This window comes from Notamacropus eugenii, chromosome 6 (assembly GCF_028372415.1).
Source record: "Notamacropus eugenii isolate mMacEug1 chromosome 6, mMacEug1.pri_v2, whole genome shotgun sequence".
NCBI lineage: Eukaryota > Metazoa > Chordata > Mammalia > Diprotodontia > Macropodidae > Notamacropus > Notamacropus eugenii.
In genome coordinates, this window is record NC_092877.1 from 356,480,029 (window position 1) to 356,494,621 (window position 14,593).

A 14,593-nucleotide genomic window follows, 5' to 3' on the forward strand; every position below is an offset into this window, starting at 1 on the left:
CTCGTTACCCAGATGCTAGGTATTTAGGTAGAGGCAATGGGATTCTATTATTGTATCATTGGATTTTTGTCTCCTTTGAACTTCTGAATGTGACTAATGCTTTTCTTTCAACATTGTAGCTACACTGTATGACATATATTGTAGTGGTCACACAGAGGCAATGAGTTCCCTCCACCTTTCTTTTCCATTGAAATCCCTTTTGATCTTATTTTCAGAACTTCAAGTGTCTGGGCTAGTCCTGATTCATACCAATCCTCAGGAAGTTGAGGTTTAATATTAGAAGGAAATGAGACAATTGTTATTCAACATGACAGAAAAGATATTTATTTAGCCACAGCAGAAGAAAGATACTCAGCAAGACTAGGGAATTGAGGATACATTGAATTGATTTAGCTGAGTGAAACTCTTGCCTGAGTTACCCATTGTGATCCACTAGCCAAATATCAGACCACCCCTGGATCTGCTTTGTACTCAGCCACTGAGGAACTGACATCCACAGATTGAACTTTGTATCAGTAAGTACCTCAACATACTTGGGGGGGAGAGGGGGAGAGGTGCTGCTAGCATAGCTGCTTTGATTTGCTTTTCTAAAAGGGAAGGCAACTTTTGAGGGGTTAACAATCTCCTTTAATCAAGCACATATATCATTCACTTAGTTCAGGAAATCAACAGACAGAGCTTCCAAACTGTCTGACATAAGCAGTACAAACATCGCAAATCAACTGACAAGTCCAACTGTCTGACCATAGTTGCCAGAGAGGGAAGCACCAACATCTGGGTTTTCAAAGTCAGTGGGCTCCTTAGTGGCTTCCCAGAGTCTCATCTGGCACACAAAGCTTCTTCCAAAAACTAAGCCCCAAAGTAAAACCACACCTCAGAGTCTTTACATACTTTTTAGAGCCAGAGGGCATCACATCCCTTGAGAACCAGTTTCCCATTAACAAAAGATGTGAGCCTTCCTACAAATCTTCCAAGGCCCATCAATGGGGGGGAAAGATCCTCCTCAATCACAGTTTTCAATCGGAGGTACTTTTACTAAAACAAAAACAGCAGAAGATCCCATTTTGCTTGCCCTTACAAACTTTTAAACCCCTGTGCCAACCAAAGCTCAAAGAATGTCTCAATTTTTCTTGAGAAAAAACTAATCTAACTTGGATGGGTAGAGAGGAAATGGGGGATAGGGGAGAGAAGTTTCCCACCCCTGGTTAGGCTACTGCTCCTAACACAACAGGAAAATACATATTTTTTCAGTCTATCCTTATCTTAAGCTGTGGCTTCAAAATTCAAATACCATTTTCAGGCACCATTTCAGGCATTTAATCAAATCTATCCTTCCCTTTTGAATTCATTGTTTTTAGTAGGCAGCCATGATGGATGACTCCATCTATGCCCCTAATGACTTCAATTTCTTGCCCAAGTCTTAGTAACCTTTAATAATGCTTTATATATCTCCAGGCAATATTATTTGAGCTCATGAGAATTTCCAGAAATGGTTAGCTATCATTGGTTTTGTTAAGTTTTGATATAGTCTCTTGGTACATCTTGGACACATAACCCAGGAAGAGAGTACACCTCTTTGTTGCTGTCTGTCGCTTGATGGATAACTGCCCAATATTCCTCATTGGGAAAATACTAACCATCATGAATGCTCACTTCTTCCTTTACCTCTGGAAGCAACTGTGGGTCTAAATCATCATTTGTTAGAGGACAAGTAGGGGCTCCCTCTTCTTGGAGTATTCTTTCATAGGCCCAAGTTTTCATTGTTTTTTTTTCCTCTCTAGGTCCTCTCTGTGGCATTCTTCCATCATCCAACTTCCCACCACTAGTCAGGATTACACTTCTTCAGAAAAAGCCAGCAGATAGAACACTGGCCCTGAAGTCAAGAAGGTCTGAGTTCAAAATCAACCTAAAACAATAACTACCTCTGTGAATGTAACAAGTTGCTTAACCTCTCTAACTCTCAGTTTCCCCAACTATAAAATGAGGGCCACACCACCTAGCTCACAGGGTTGTTGTAAGGATCAAATGATATATTAGTAAACCATTTAGTACAATGTCTGGCATAGAGTTTGTACTTAATAATGATTGTGTCCTTCCCTCTTTAATATTTTCACATTGGGACCCATTTTTTTTCTTTAAGAAATACTTTATTCTCCTTGATAACATTAAAAGTGGGGAGATACCCTCCCTTGTAGATAGGATAGTACACAGTACTTTGAACATACACAGCAGTCACTTGGCTGTGGAAAATTACCTGTTACATAGGTTGTCTTGAAATTTACCTTACCATCACACTTGCTGGAAGCAAAGTCAGCAGTTCATGCTAGTGCCCCTTCTACAAAACTCCTTACAAGGTCTTCCATTCTGGATTTGTTCTTCTTGTCATCTCACCTTGGTGGCCATACCCAACTTCTTTTTCCTTTTCTCAGTAGCTCTTTCTTTGTCTTTTTTTAACTACAACTTACCAGTTTATTTCTCCTATACTTCTTCCTCCCCTTCTGCTTCCCTTCCCTCAACTTTAATTCTATGACTTCTCTTCCCTCTCTTTGTGCCTTTTACCTTCTCCTTCTGTTTGAGTCCCTATCTCCCTCCCCCTCATATCAGGCACTTCCTTCCACTTCCTCTTTAAGATGACATTCATTCTCCTCCCCAAATGTTTAATGACTTCCCATTGTCCATCTACTGCTGTACTACCTACCAAGCTTGAAGGCCTTTTGCAATAATTCTCCAATGTATCTGGCCAGCCTTTCTTCATGCTATTGTCTTTCATATATTCTCTATTTCAGCCAAAGGAAACTATTCCCCATTCCCTAGATTTTGTCCATCAGTGAGTCATCTACATGCCTAGAACAGGCTTTGTCCCAACTCTATTTCTTGAAGCCCCTAACCCTCTCCAAGAGCAATTCCCTAAGAAGCATTCTTGACCTTTCCCTCCTTTATATCCTCAACTGAAAGTAACCTTTTATTTTATGCCTTGTAACATTCTGCACAGATCTCTCCTTCACATTTATCTCACATTCTCTTATGTCTATTATTGGCATGCTTTTTCTTTCTCCCAAGATTATAAGTCTCTGCTTGAGAACAGGGACTATAACCTATTCATCTTTGATTTCATATCATCTAGCATAGCCCTTGTATGTGGGATCACAGATTCCAAGACCATCTAGTTCAATCCTTCATTTTAATGATAATGAAACAGAGATTCAGATATAGTTAAATGACTTATGTGTGGTGACACAGACATTCAGTACCAGTCAGATTTTGAATCAAGGTCCTCTGTGCCAAAGTCCTAACTCTTTCTGCAGTAGCATACTGACTCCCTAAATAGAATGGTGATTATCAAGGCTTGCAGAGTCCCAAAAGGTCCTCTATCAAATTACTATTTCCCCTGCTACCCTACCATGGTACCTACAATTTCCACCATCATTCTTGGATAAAGAGCAGCATTCAGAGAGGCTTTTTCTTTTTACCTGAGTTACCCATTAACCCTTTGATGCCCATTATGACTGTAACATAGGATAGTTGACCAAATCACCTCTTTGTCTTCTTGGGGAACAGAAAGCTCAGCCTGAGGGAATGAGGCACAGGACAGGTAAACTTTAGTGAGTGAAGTTCTGGTACTGGGAGTACTATCAGGAAGGTCAAGTCTGGGTGGGCATCATGGTATGTTTATGCATATATGTGGATGGTGGTGATGGTGGGAGTGAGGGGGATACCTACAGGCATCAAGGAGTGGGGACATCTGAAAAGCCCTGCTCAATTAGAGTACAAACACAGGAGTGCTACCTACAGAGTGCCCCCAAGATCATTCTTTCTCTATGTTCCAATTTTGCCCAAGGCAGTCCATAGGAATTTTCTGTGTATCAGTGTGATTGAAAGACCCTCTGCAGGGCAAACATTCCTATCCACTCTGTGATCACCGGAATGAAATTAGTCACTATTCCTTCTTTCAGTGACCTAGAAATATCTTTACTTTCTTGCCTGGAATACATAATCACAAGGGGGTGAAACCCTACTTCGAAGCATCTAAATGCAATTTACTTATGACAAGTGAGCATGAATTTGACTCACATATACTTAGGTGCAAATTCTCCAGAACATGCCATGCAGAAGTTTTCAGAGATACCCAACCAGTGAGAAAAAACCTTAAAGGGTTTGGGACACAGGAAAATCATCTCAGTACAGTAAAATGGATTCTCTAAGCCCTCCTTCCCAGCCTTAATATTCAAACCTCTGACATCTCACATTCTAGCAGTTATATTTATTTTGACAAAAAAACCAAGTGCTGAAAGGAGAAGATGTATTTATCAACTGCAAATTAATGATATTCCTGCCACTAAGTAAACATATGTAGGTCTGCCCTTATAAAAGAAAACCTGAAGAGACAGGTACAAAAGAACAAAGTAATTGTCTTCCTGAGCAGTTTTTTTATCTTATGAAGAAAAGGAAGCGTTCCTCTAAATACTGAGCTTCCCAGGGAGCAAAACAGAGACCCTGCAGGGGGATAGAGAGGCTTAAAATGATAGAGTTAGGAAGAATAAGGATTGCCTAGGAATGATGCTTCATAAAGGAAAGGAAAAGAATCTCTAGAATTCCAACTGTGGCTACAAATTAGCTAGCATGATTTTCTTTTTTTTTCCATTTTTTTCTTTTCAAGTAGCAGTGAGGACATCAACCACCTGGTGCACTGAAGCTCAGAGGCATTGAGTGATTTGCCGGTGGTCATTGAGGTAGTCAGTACCAGAGGTGAGATTAGCTTCTAGAGCTTTCTGATACCAAGTCCAGCAATGTCCACAATACCATAGTACCTTTACTATATAAAAATACTTAAAGTTCTCCCCTGAATTCCAATTTTTCCACTTTAAAATAGCATGTGTACCCCACCCAAGTCCCCATGGGCCTTGAACTTTGACATGCAAATTTGTCAGCTCCAGGAGGCCACTAAAATCAAAGTTTAAGTATCCCACTCTCAGAAGGACATTTTGGGGCACATCACCTCTCCCCAGGAACATTCCCATGGGAAGAAGCCTTCCCAGCTAATGGACCCATATGTCTGTGCTCCCCAATGCAGCACCACCTTTATGTGAGTTTTACTCTATATTAGTCAGTATGTATATGTTTGAGTTGTGTGTTGGATTCCCTTCTCTTCTTCTCTCCCCCCCCCCCCATTCTTCCTTATAATTTGTTAATAAAATTTGAGCATTAAACTAGTCCCCATTTTTATGCCATCCAAACTCATTAAGTGGTTTGTTTTTCCTGATGTTTCTAGATGGTCAATGGAATGACCATGTCTTGAGACATAAGCTGAGTTCCCAGACGAGGGCTCTGACCCCCACCTACTGGCGGGGGCTTGGGCAGTATGAGTCCAGTCCTAGAAAGTAAGGGGCAATAAAGGAACCTATGAGTTCCCAAGAGGAATGGTCTTATGTCAAAGGACTGTCAAAAAAGAGCTCCCATAAAGACAATTGAAATTTAAAGATTAAGTAAATGGATTGGAGCTAGTACAAAGAATGAAGTAGGTAGAAAAATCACAAGAATCTGTTGAAGCCAATCAACTTAAATCAGCATATTCTTTAATGCTTGATAACTTAGATGAGAAGCTTGACATAAAGGATAGAGGACAATATCTTAGAAAACATGGTTCCAGATTAAGAAACTGAAGATGCCAAAGTCCTATAGAGTCCACAGTGGCAAGGATTTTATAATAAAGTCTTTCTTTGCTCATATAACTACATTTCTTCAATTAAAAAAATAACTACATTCCTTTTTTACAGCAAGGAGCCTTCTCTTCCCCATCTCTTTCTTTATACATTTCTGGATTACCATGGTGCCACTAGCTGCCTGTTTCCCTTCATTCCTGATCTCTCATTTTATCCTGGCTCGCTATCTTTGAGATAGGAAATAGAAGCTTGGATCATGAATAATAGGCCAGCTAGAGTAGGGGGAAAATCAATATTCATGACTGTTTTGAAAGTGATAAACTGTTACATTAGCCTCCATGAAATGCATGTAGAGATTCCATAATGATGCATTACTTATTGATCTTGAATCATTTTGAGTTTTGCAATGTTTTTTGCATAAGACATGAATCCTTATTTCACTAAAAATCAGCTCAAGGGAAATATCCTGATTCCTTCATTTGGTTATGTTGGATATTGCTCAAATGAAGCAGGCCATACCATAGTCTTTTTTTCATTATCTCAAATTTTTCATTATGCCAGTTTTGTATGGCAGCTTTATAAGCTAATGTGATCTTTAGCTGCATATAAGAAGAGTAATCTCCTATTCTAAGGGGAGGTCATGACCTCACTGAACTTCACCTTGATCTGACCATACATGAACCACTGTATTCAGTTTTGTGTGCCATCTTTTTTCAAGAATGTCATTGATAAGTGGAAGAGTACACAGAAAAGGATATCCAGGATGGTGAAATGCTTTGAGTTCCTGAAAAGTAAGGCTGAGTGAACCATGGATGTTTAGCCCAAAGAAGAGAAGCTCAATGCAGGGGTCAGGGAGGAAGCTGATTTGTTGTTGTTCAGATGTTTTGTTTCTTTTTTTCAGTCATGCCTAACACTCCATGACTCCATAAGGGATTTGCTCAGCAAAGATGCTGGAGTGGTTTGCTGTTTCCTTCTCCAGCTCATTTTATGGATGAGGAAACTGAGACAAGCCTCGCCCAGGGTCACACAGCTAGTAAGTGTCTGAGGACAGATTTGAACTCAGGAAGATGAATCTTCCTGAGTTCAGACCTGGTACTCTATTCACTGTACCATCTAGATGCCCTAGGAAGCTGAGAGCTGACAACAATCATGGAGAATAGGGATGAGACTTCTATCTCACCCTAGAGGACAGAACTAAAAAGCAGTGGTCGAAGCTGCAGAAAAGCAGATTTGACCTTGATGTAACCAAATGCCTCCCACAGAATAGAAGTGATGGCTGGAGAGGAAAATGGCAAACCACTCCACTGTTTTTGCCAAGAAAACCCAAAATAGGGTCATGAAGAGTCAGACATGATTGAAACAACTGAACCACAATGGTGGAATGGACTGCCTTGGGAGGGAGTGGATTTATCCTCTCCCAAGATTTTCAAGCAAAGGTTGGATGACCACATGTTGCCTTGTTGGATAAGTTGTAGAGGGCCTTTTTGGTTAGATATAGGTTGGACTACATGCCTTCTGAGGTCCCTTTCAACTCTAGGACCCTGGAATTTGATTTCCATATTTACTCAGACAGTTGGTAAGCATTTATTAAATGCTTCCTATGTTCCAGGTATGGTCCTAAGCAATGAGGATACAAAGAAATGTAACAGGAATACCTGAACCCAAGGAGTTCACATTCCAGTGAGGGGGACAACATGTATATAAATGTCCATACAGCATATATACAGAGAAGGTGCAAGGTAATTCTCAAAAGGAAAACAATAGCAGGGGCCTCTTGTAGGAGGTACAATTTGATCTCATTTTACAGATGAGGAAACTGAGATAAACAGCGTTAAGTGATTTGCACAGGGTCACATGACTAATAAGGGTCTAAGGCCAGATTTGCATTCAGGGAGATGAATATTCCTGGTTTGTAGCCCAGTACTCTATCAATTGTGCCACCTACCTCCCCCCACAACAAGCACAACAATTTCAGAGGGAAAACAAGCATTTGTAGGCCTCTTGTAGGAGGCAAAATTTGCTCTGAGTATCAAAGAAAGCTGGAAAATCCAGCTGGCAGAGGTGAGAAGGCAGAGCATTCAGGTATGAGGAACACCTAGAGAAAAGACATGGAAATGGGAGATGGGGTGCTATGTTTGAGGAAGTGCAAGTGGACCAATATGGTTAGATTGTGGTATATTAACAAAAGATTAAAGTATAAAAAGACTGGAATGTAGGAAAGGGACAGATTGGGAAAGGCTTTAAAAGCTAACAGAAGATTTCATATCTGATCCTGGATGTAATAATAGGGAGCCACTGGAAATTATGGACTAGGGGAGATGACAAAGTCACACCTGAGCTTGAGGAACATCACCCTAGTTTTAAGCAGAACAGATATTGCTGTCATGTCATTTTTGCCCAATGAGAGGCATATTCTTAGGGAAACTCTCTCTTAACTTAAATGAATGTCATGTAACTCGCAGGCAAATAAAAGAATTGTACAAGCCAGTAAAGAAGAGTTTAGGCTCTCTTTGTAAAGACAGTATGTTGACATTCCTTCCAAAATCAGTCCTATTTCAAACATGACAAAAAGGTCTTTTTTTTTAGATTTTGAAATGTAAAAAGCAATCACAAGTCAGCCAGCCGCCAAGTAGAATAAATTTTGGTTGGAGAGGGGAGGAAAGCAAGAGGCTTTAAATAAATAAGGGGAAAAAAATCTTTGTTGGAAATGTCATCCTAGAAAGGCTGTTGATCGTACTCATCTTCTGGTTGATGACTTCCTATGAAATATGTATTACTCCCTTCAAACCCGGCCATACATACAACCTCATGGCATATTTATTTTCCTAGGATGGGCTATTCCATTTTAATTTCTGTGGCAGTTTTATTGAGGCTTCTTGGGTCTGCCTTGGAAATGATTCCACTCTCTATTGCTCAGATCATTGCATGATACAATTCAATCTATTTTGCCAGAGGATTTAAAATGCTGGGACAGTTTTCAATTACCATCCAGAAGCTAACACTGGGGCTTAGGGTGTTACATTCACTGCAGGTGGAAGGCAGACTAATCCACAGCAACTGGCCAAAGCATTTATATTCAGTTTGTACATGAATAATAGCCTTTGAGATTACATTCACTTGGACCAGAGATCAAAGGGTTATTTGTCCTTCCATTTCACTGAAGAAGATGAGCAACAACCAGGCCTTGGAACCATTCAACAATGTGTGGAACATTTAAATAAAGTCAGACAGAAGTACAGAATCTAGATAATCAGCCTTGTTAAGAATCTGCCCAAAGTCACATAGATATCATGGGTCAGAGGCTGGATCTGAGCCCAGGTCTTCAGGATTTTGAGGCTAGCTCACTAGCCATTATCCCTCACTACTAGTCCTTAGGAGGCACAGATATATTGCTCATCATCATCTTCATCACCACTGTCATCGTCATCATCATCATCATCATCATCGCCATCATCATCGTCATCATCATCATCATTATCACCACTACACAATAACATTATATAAAACATTAGTATTATTATAATAATAATGTGAGAATCTGATGAGACCATCCATGTAAAATGCACCTTAAATGTTAAGTGCTATAGAAATGCTAGATGTTAGCTAACGTTGATTTCATCTCATTTGATCCTCACAGTAACACTTGGAAGTAAGGGCTATTATTAGGCCGCTTTTACAGTGAGGAAACTGAGGTTAGGTGACTTGCCTAGAGTCACACAGCTACTATGGTGCTGTCATGTTAAAGAGAGTTGCTTGATTAGGGGAGCTTGTTTTGAAGGAAAGCCCACACATTTTGTTAATGGCTAATGAGGCACTGGTTCATGAGGACTGTGATGTCCTCTGGCTCTGAAAAGTGTATATATAGTCTGAGGTGAGGTTCTGTTTTGGGGGCTTAGTCTTTGGAAGAAGGTTCTGTGTCAGATAAGTAGCTGTTAAGTACCCCCCCCTCCCCATGCTTTGAAAACCCAGATGCTGGTGATTCTCCCTTTGGTAACTATGTATGTATGCATTGGTCAGATAGTTGGATCTGTCTGGTGATCTGTGATGTATATATTGCTTATGGTTGGATAGTTAGAAGCCCTGTCTGTTAGCCTTTATTTCTCTGCTTAAATTTTCTCTGTTAGTACATGTGATTAAAGAAGATTGTTGACCCCTCAAAAGTTGCTTTCCTTTTAGAAGAGTAGATTTAAGAACCTATGCTAGCAGGTCATCCTGGATCTGTCAGGGTGCTTGCTGCTACAGTTGCCTGGGGAGGAATTCTAACTCATGTCTTTCTGACTCCATGCTCTGTACTCTGTCCACTGTGTTTCTTAACTTCTCAACAAGAGGGAGTATAGATTTATTGACTGGCCTCTAACTGAGTGGGCCTCTGGTTTTCCTATGTGCCAGTGGAAGGGATTCTGAATTTTGCTTCTCTTTGTTGCTATGACTTTGGAGTTAGAAGAACAAAGAGATCTCCATCCAGTGGTAGAGGATCCAGGTTCAATCCATTCAATTGCATCCAATAAACACTTATGAAGGGCCTACTATGTGCTGGCCACTGTACTAAGTGACTTCCTCTCTTATGACCTTAGATAATTCACTTCATTTCTCCGGGCCTCAGTTTCCTCATCTACAAAATGAAGAGTTGGACTTGAGAGCCTCCGAAGTCTCTTCCAATTCTAATATAGCTGCCCCTGTGATCTTTACATTCAAACCCTGTCACTGCCATTGATTTCCATGTAACTTTAGACAAGTGGTTCCCCTTATTTGAATAAGTTACTCCCAGATTCCTCATCTGTAAAAGGAGTGGACATGCTATTTATTCTCTACTTTCCACCTCACAAGACTGTGGAATTGTTGGGAGGCTGAGATGATGTCAATGATATAAAAACATTTAGCAAACTGTAAATTCATAGCCAGGCACGCATTCAGGGCTATTTGATTTTCATTGCTTTTCTGAATGCCAGCTCTAAGGACCGAGATCTGTCTTTGTCCAAATGGGCAGTTTTGGGTTCCATTTCCTTTAGTGGGTTCATCTATTGCTCTTTCATCCTTACAGTAATAAAGCTAGCTGACATTCAGAGAACGTTATAACATTTGGAAAGCAGTTTTTGCAGACATCTCTACCTTTGAGTGCTACCACAACTTTGTGAAGGAGACACTACCAGTGTCATTATCTTTCCAAATGGAGAATTTGAAGCTCAAAGAATTAAAATGACTTGACCATAGCCACACAGCTAATTACAAAAGTAGGATTTGAGCCCAGGTCTCTCCAAGACCAAAATGCTGCGCACTGAGCCCGACTTCCTGCACCTAGCATCTCTTCACATGTTTGACTGCATTCTACGCATCTATTCCAGAATTACTCATTGGGCACATGCTCCTTCAGAGAGTTATTATAAAGAACATGTACACAGAAGTGAGAGACAGACCATGGACTCAGTTAACAAGTCTTGTCACTAAGTAAAATCTTTGATTATACTTAAAAGTGTTGACTTATGGAATACTGGTATTAATCTTTGTGTTTTTTTTCCCCTCTTGAGCACATCTAATTCAAATTAAAGAGGTGACATTGCCTAATGGTTAGAGAACCAGCTTTGGAATCAGGAAAATCAGTGTTCAAATCTTCCTTCTTACTCTCACTGGTTCTGTGACAAATCATTTAACTTATCTATGTCCCAGGCTACTCTCAAAGATTTGACATCCCAGAGGTGCTCATCTTTAGCAGTGGAAGGACTTTCTGTGTCAAGAATTTCTTAGAGATGAAATCACAGGTCTAGACCCCCCCTCAAAAAAAAAGAGAATTGATAATCATTCAAACTTTGATCTTTGTGCTTTGATCATAGCGAAGGCTTGAAAGAAATTAGACTAAAACTAAGACAAGTCATACTTTGAAGGGGAAAAACATTAGAGGAAAGTAAAATTATGACCAACTGTGTTAATTTTGTAATTTTTTTTGGTAATAGAATTATTAAGGGAGATGGGTAAGGGGGCCACTAATGAAAAACTTGGCAGGCTTTTACCTTTTTTTATGGGTCAAAGACATTATTTTCCTCCTAGACTAATCGTCATTTTCTCTTTGTTATTGTTCCACATTTCCTGAGTTCTTACAGTATTTCCAAGATTTCAGAGCTGGGAGAAACTTTAGAGGTCACCTAGTTTGCCTCCCTTCTTTTTATAGTTTTGTTGCTTTAAACAGAGGTTCACTGAGGGAAGTGATCTGCTTAAAGCCACAAAGGTTACTACACAGTCGTGACATCAAAGAATTAGACATCTGCAGCCAGAATGGAGCATAGAGCTGTTCAACCAACTCCTTTTTTTTTTTATAAGGGAGGAATCTGAGACCTGGAGAGATAAGGGACATAAGTTCGCAAAGGTAATGAATAATCGGCAGTGCTGGGATTTGAACCTGACTCCAAATCTGGAGTGTAAACCCTAAGCCAAATAACTCTGATACAATAAAGGATGCTGAGTCTTACTTTCTCCCCTTTGCTTCCTCTTTCTTCTCTTCCTCCTCTGGTCCTTTTCTTTCTTCTCTTTCCTCTTATCTCTAGCCCTCCTCCTCTTTTTTTAGAGGACAACATTTTAAATATACATCATCGAACCAAATGCTCATTCTCCAAGATACATGGAACAAAAAGTTTATAAAACAGAGAGATCTAGCAAGAGAAATCAAAATAATGTGGAATAGGATGAATGGATGAATGAAAAATGCATTTATTAAGCACTCACTGTGTTCTAAGCACTGTACTATGTGTTGGAAATGCAGAAAGACAACATTAGATCGTTTGCACTCTTGGAAGGCTCATCCTCTAATTGAAGTAGACAACACATAGAAGAATGGTCAGTTTCAGGGCAGACGGAAAAGCGTGGAAGTCTTAAGGGGGCCACATCAAGGAGGATTGTAAGGGCCAGCTGTCTTTAGGTTATCACAGTGGGTCAGATACCAATGCTGGAGGTCTATAAGTAGAGAAGACATACATCATTACTGTCATTCTGTAGGCTACTAGAATTGTTCTGGTGGTGATTTTATTGAGCCTACATCTGATGTGGTTAAGTCCTAGTATTTTTATTCAAGAAAATGAAGTAATCACTTATCTGTGCAACTGGGAATAGAAAATTAACTCTAAGAATGATGGCAGGATAGCAGGTCTCTACCTCTACAAGAACCATTTCTACCTGAACCCTAATCAAAAACAAAGAGAACATGATAATAATAGTTTACATCTGTGTGGTGCATTAGGTTTACCAGAAGTACAACAAACCTTTAAGGAAAATGCAATAATATTACTCCCATTTTAAAGATAAGAAAACTGGGAGCCAGAAAAGCACAGTAACTGGTCCGTAGCTAGCAATCCAATGTAATCCAAATATCATGTATGAATCACCCACTCTGATCAAGGCAATGTATTAGACTTGAGCTACCAAAAAAAAAAAAAAAAAAAGAGAGAGAGAGAAAAAGAAAGGCAGAAAGTCTCTGTCCATAGCAAGCTAACATTTTTCCCGGAGAGGAAGGTGATAAGTGTAAGAGAGGATTTGAATCCATATAACTTCCCATCCATTGGTTATTACAGTCATCCATTCTCCCCAAAGTAATTTCAACAAACTTCATGTTAAGTGTATTTCTCAATTTAGATAATTGTTGGAGACCATTTTCCCTTGTTACTCATCACTGACTTCATTTCCAGTAAGTCTCACTGAGGAGAGATATGTTGTGTTAATGCTAAAAAACTCCTATCTTGACCTCTCCTTACTTTCCACTTTTTTGAGGAGCTAAGTGTGGACTGCATTTTATTTGCCCAGGATGGTTATGTGAAGAAATCAAAGTGGTAAAGTGCCCTTCAACTGCTTTGTGGGTGTTGTTTTTAGCCCTGACTCCAATCCAGCTTTTCAAATCACTACAAGAGGAGATGTATTCAAATTTCTATGTTAAACCAAAAAACAAGTACATTTTCTTTCAATATTTGAATGTTGTGGATAAATTCACTTACCTGGTGGTGTACTTTCCAGGATGCACACATTGATAATGAGGTCGACGTAAGCATTGCCAGAGCTAGCTCAGCGGGTGGGAGACTCAGAAGGAAAGTGTGGAAGAAAAGAGGTATTAGACTGAAGATTTACAGAGCAAGTATGCTGACTTCATTTCTGTATGTCTCTGAAACCTGGACAGCATACCAGTGCCATGCCAGGAAACTGAATCACTACAATTTGAATTGTTTTAGGAAGATTCTGAAGATCACCTGGCAGAATAAGGGACCAGACACTGAGGTCCTTACTCAAACTAAACTGCCAAGTATTCAAATCTGCTGTAGAAGGCACAACTCTGATGGGCTGGTTGTGTTGTTTGAATGGAAAACGTATGCCTGTCAAAAAGACTATTTTATGGAGAACTTACACAGGGCAAGTATTCACATGGTGATCAGAGGAGCAATACAAAGTCTGTCTTAAGAACTTTGGAATTGATTGTGGGGCATGGGAGACATTGGCACAGAACTGCCCAGAATGACATGCCTTCATCAGAGAAGGAGCTGTGCTCTATAAGCAAAGAAGACTGGAAGTAGCTCAAAAGAAATGTAAGATGCACAAATTTAGAGAATCCACCCCAAATGTTCATATGAACTATTTGTGCCCAACTTTGATAGAACCTTCTGAGCTTGTATCAGTCAGAGCAGCTGCAGTTGATGCACAGTAACTTGATTCTAGCACAGTGATGTCACTTTGGTCCTCTTCAAGAACAAAGGATGACAGCAACCACAAAAGGAAAGTCCTATACTTGGTGCCCTTTGGCACACACAGAACAGGGCAGGCACAGCTATTTCCTCTCTTCACATATTCTACCAGATGATTGTACACAGGAAATCATTGGCTTTACAGTGAGTTTGCTGATGCATTTTCCAAAACACAGAATTTTATGACATCTTTCTCAATATACCAGGATGAAAGAATTAACG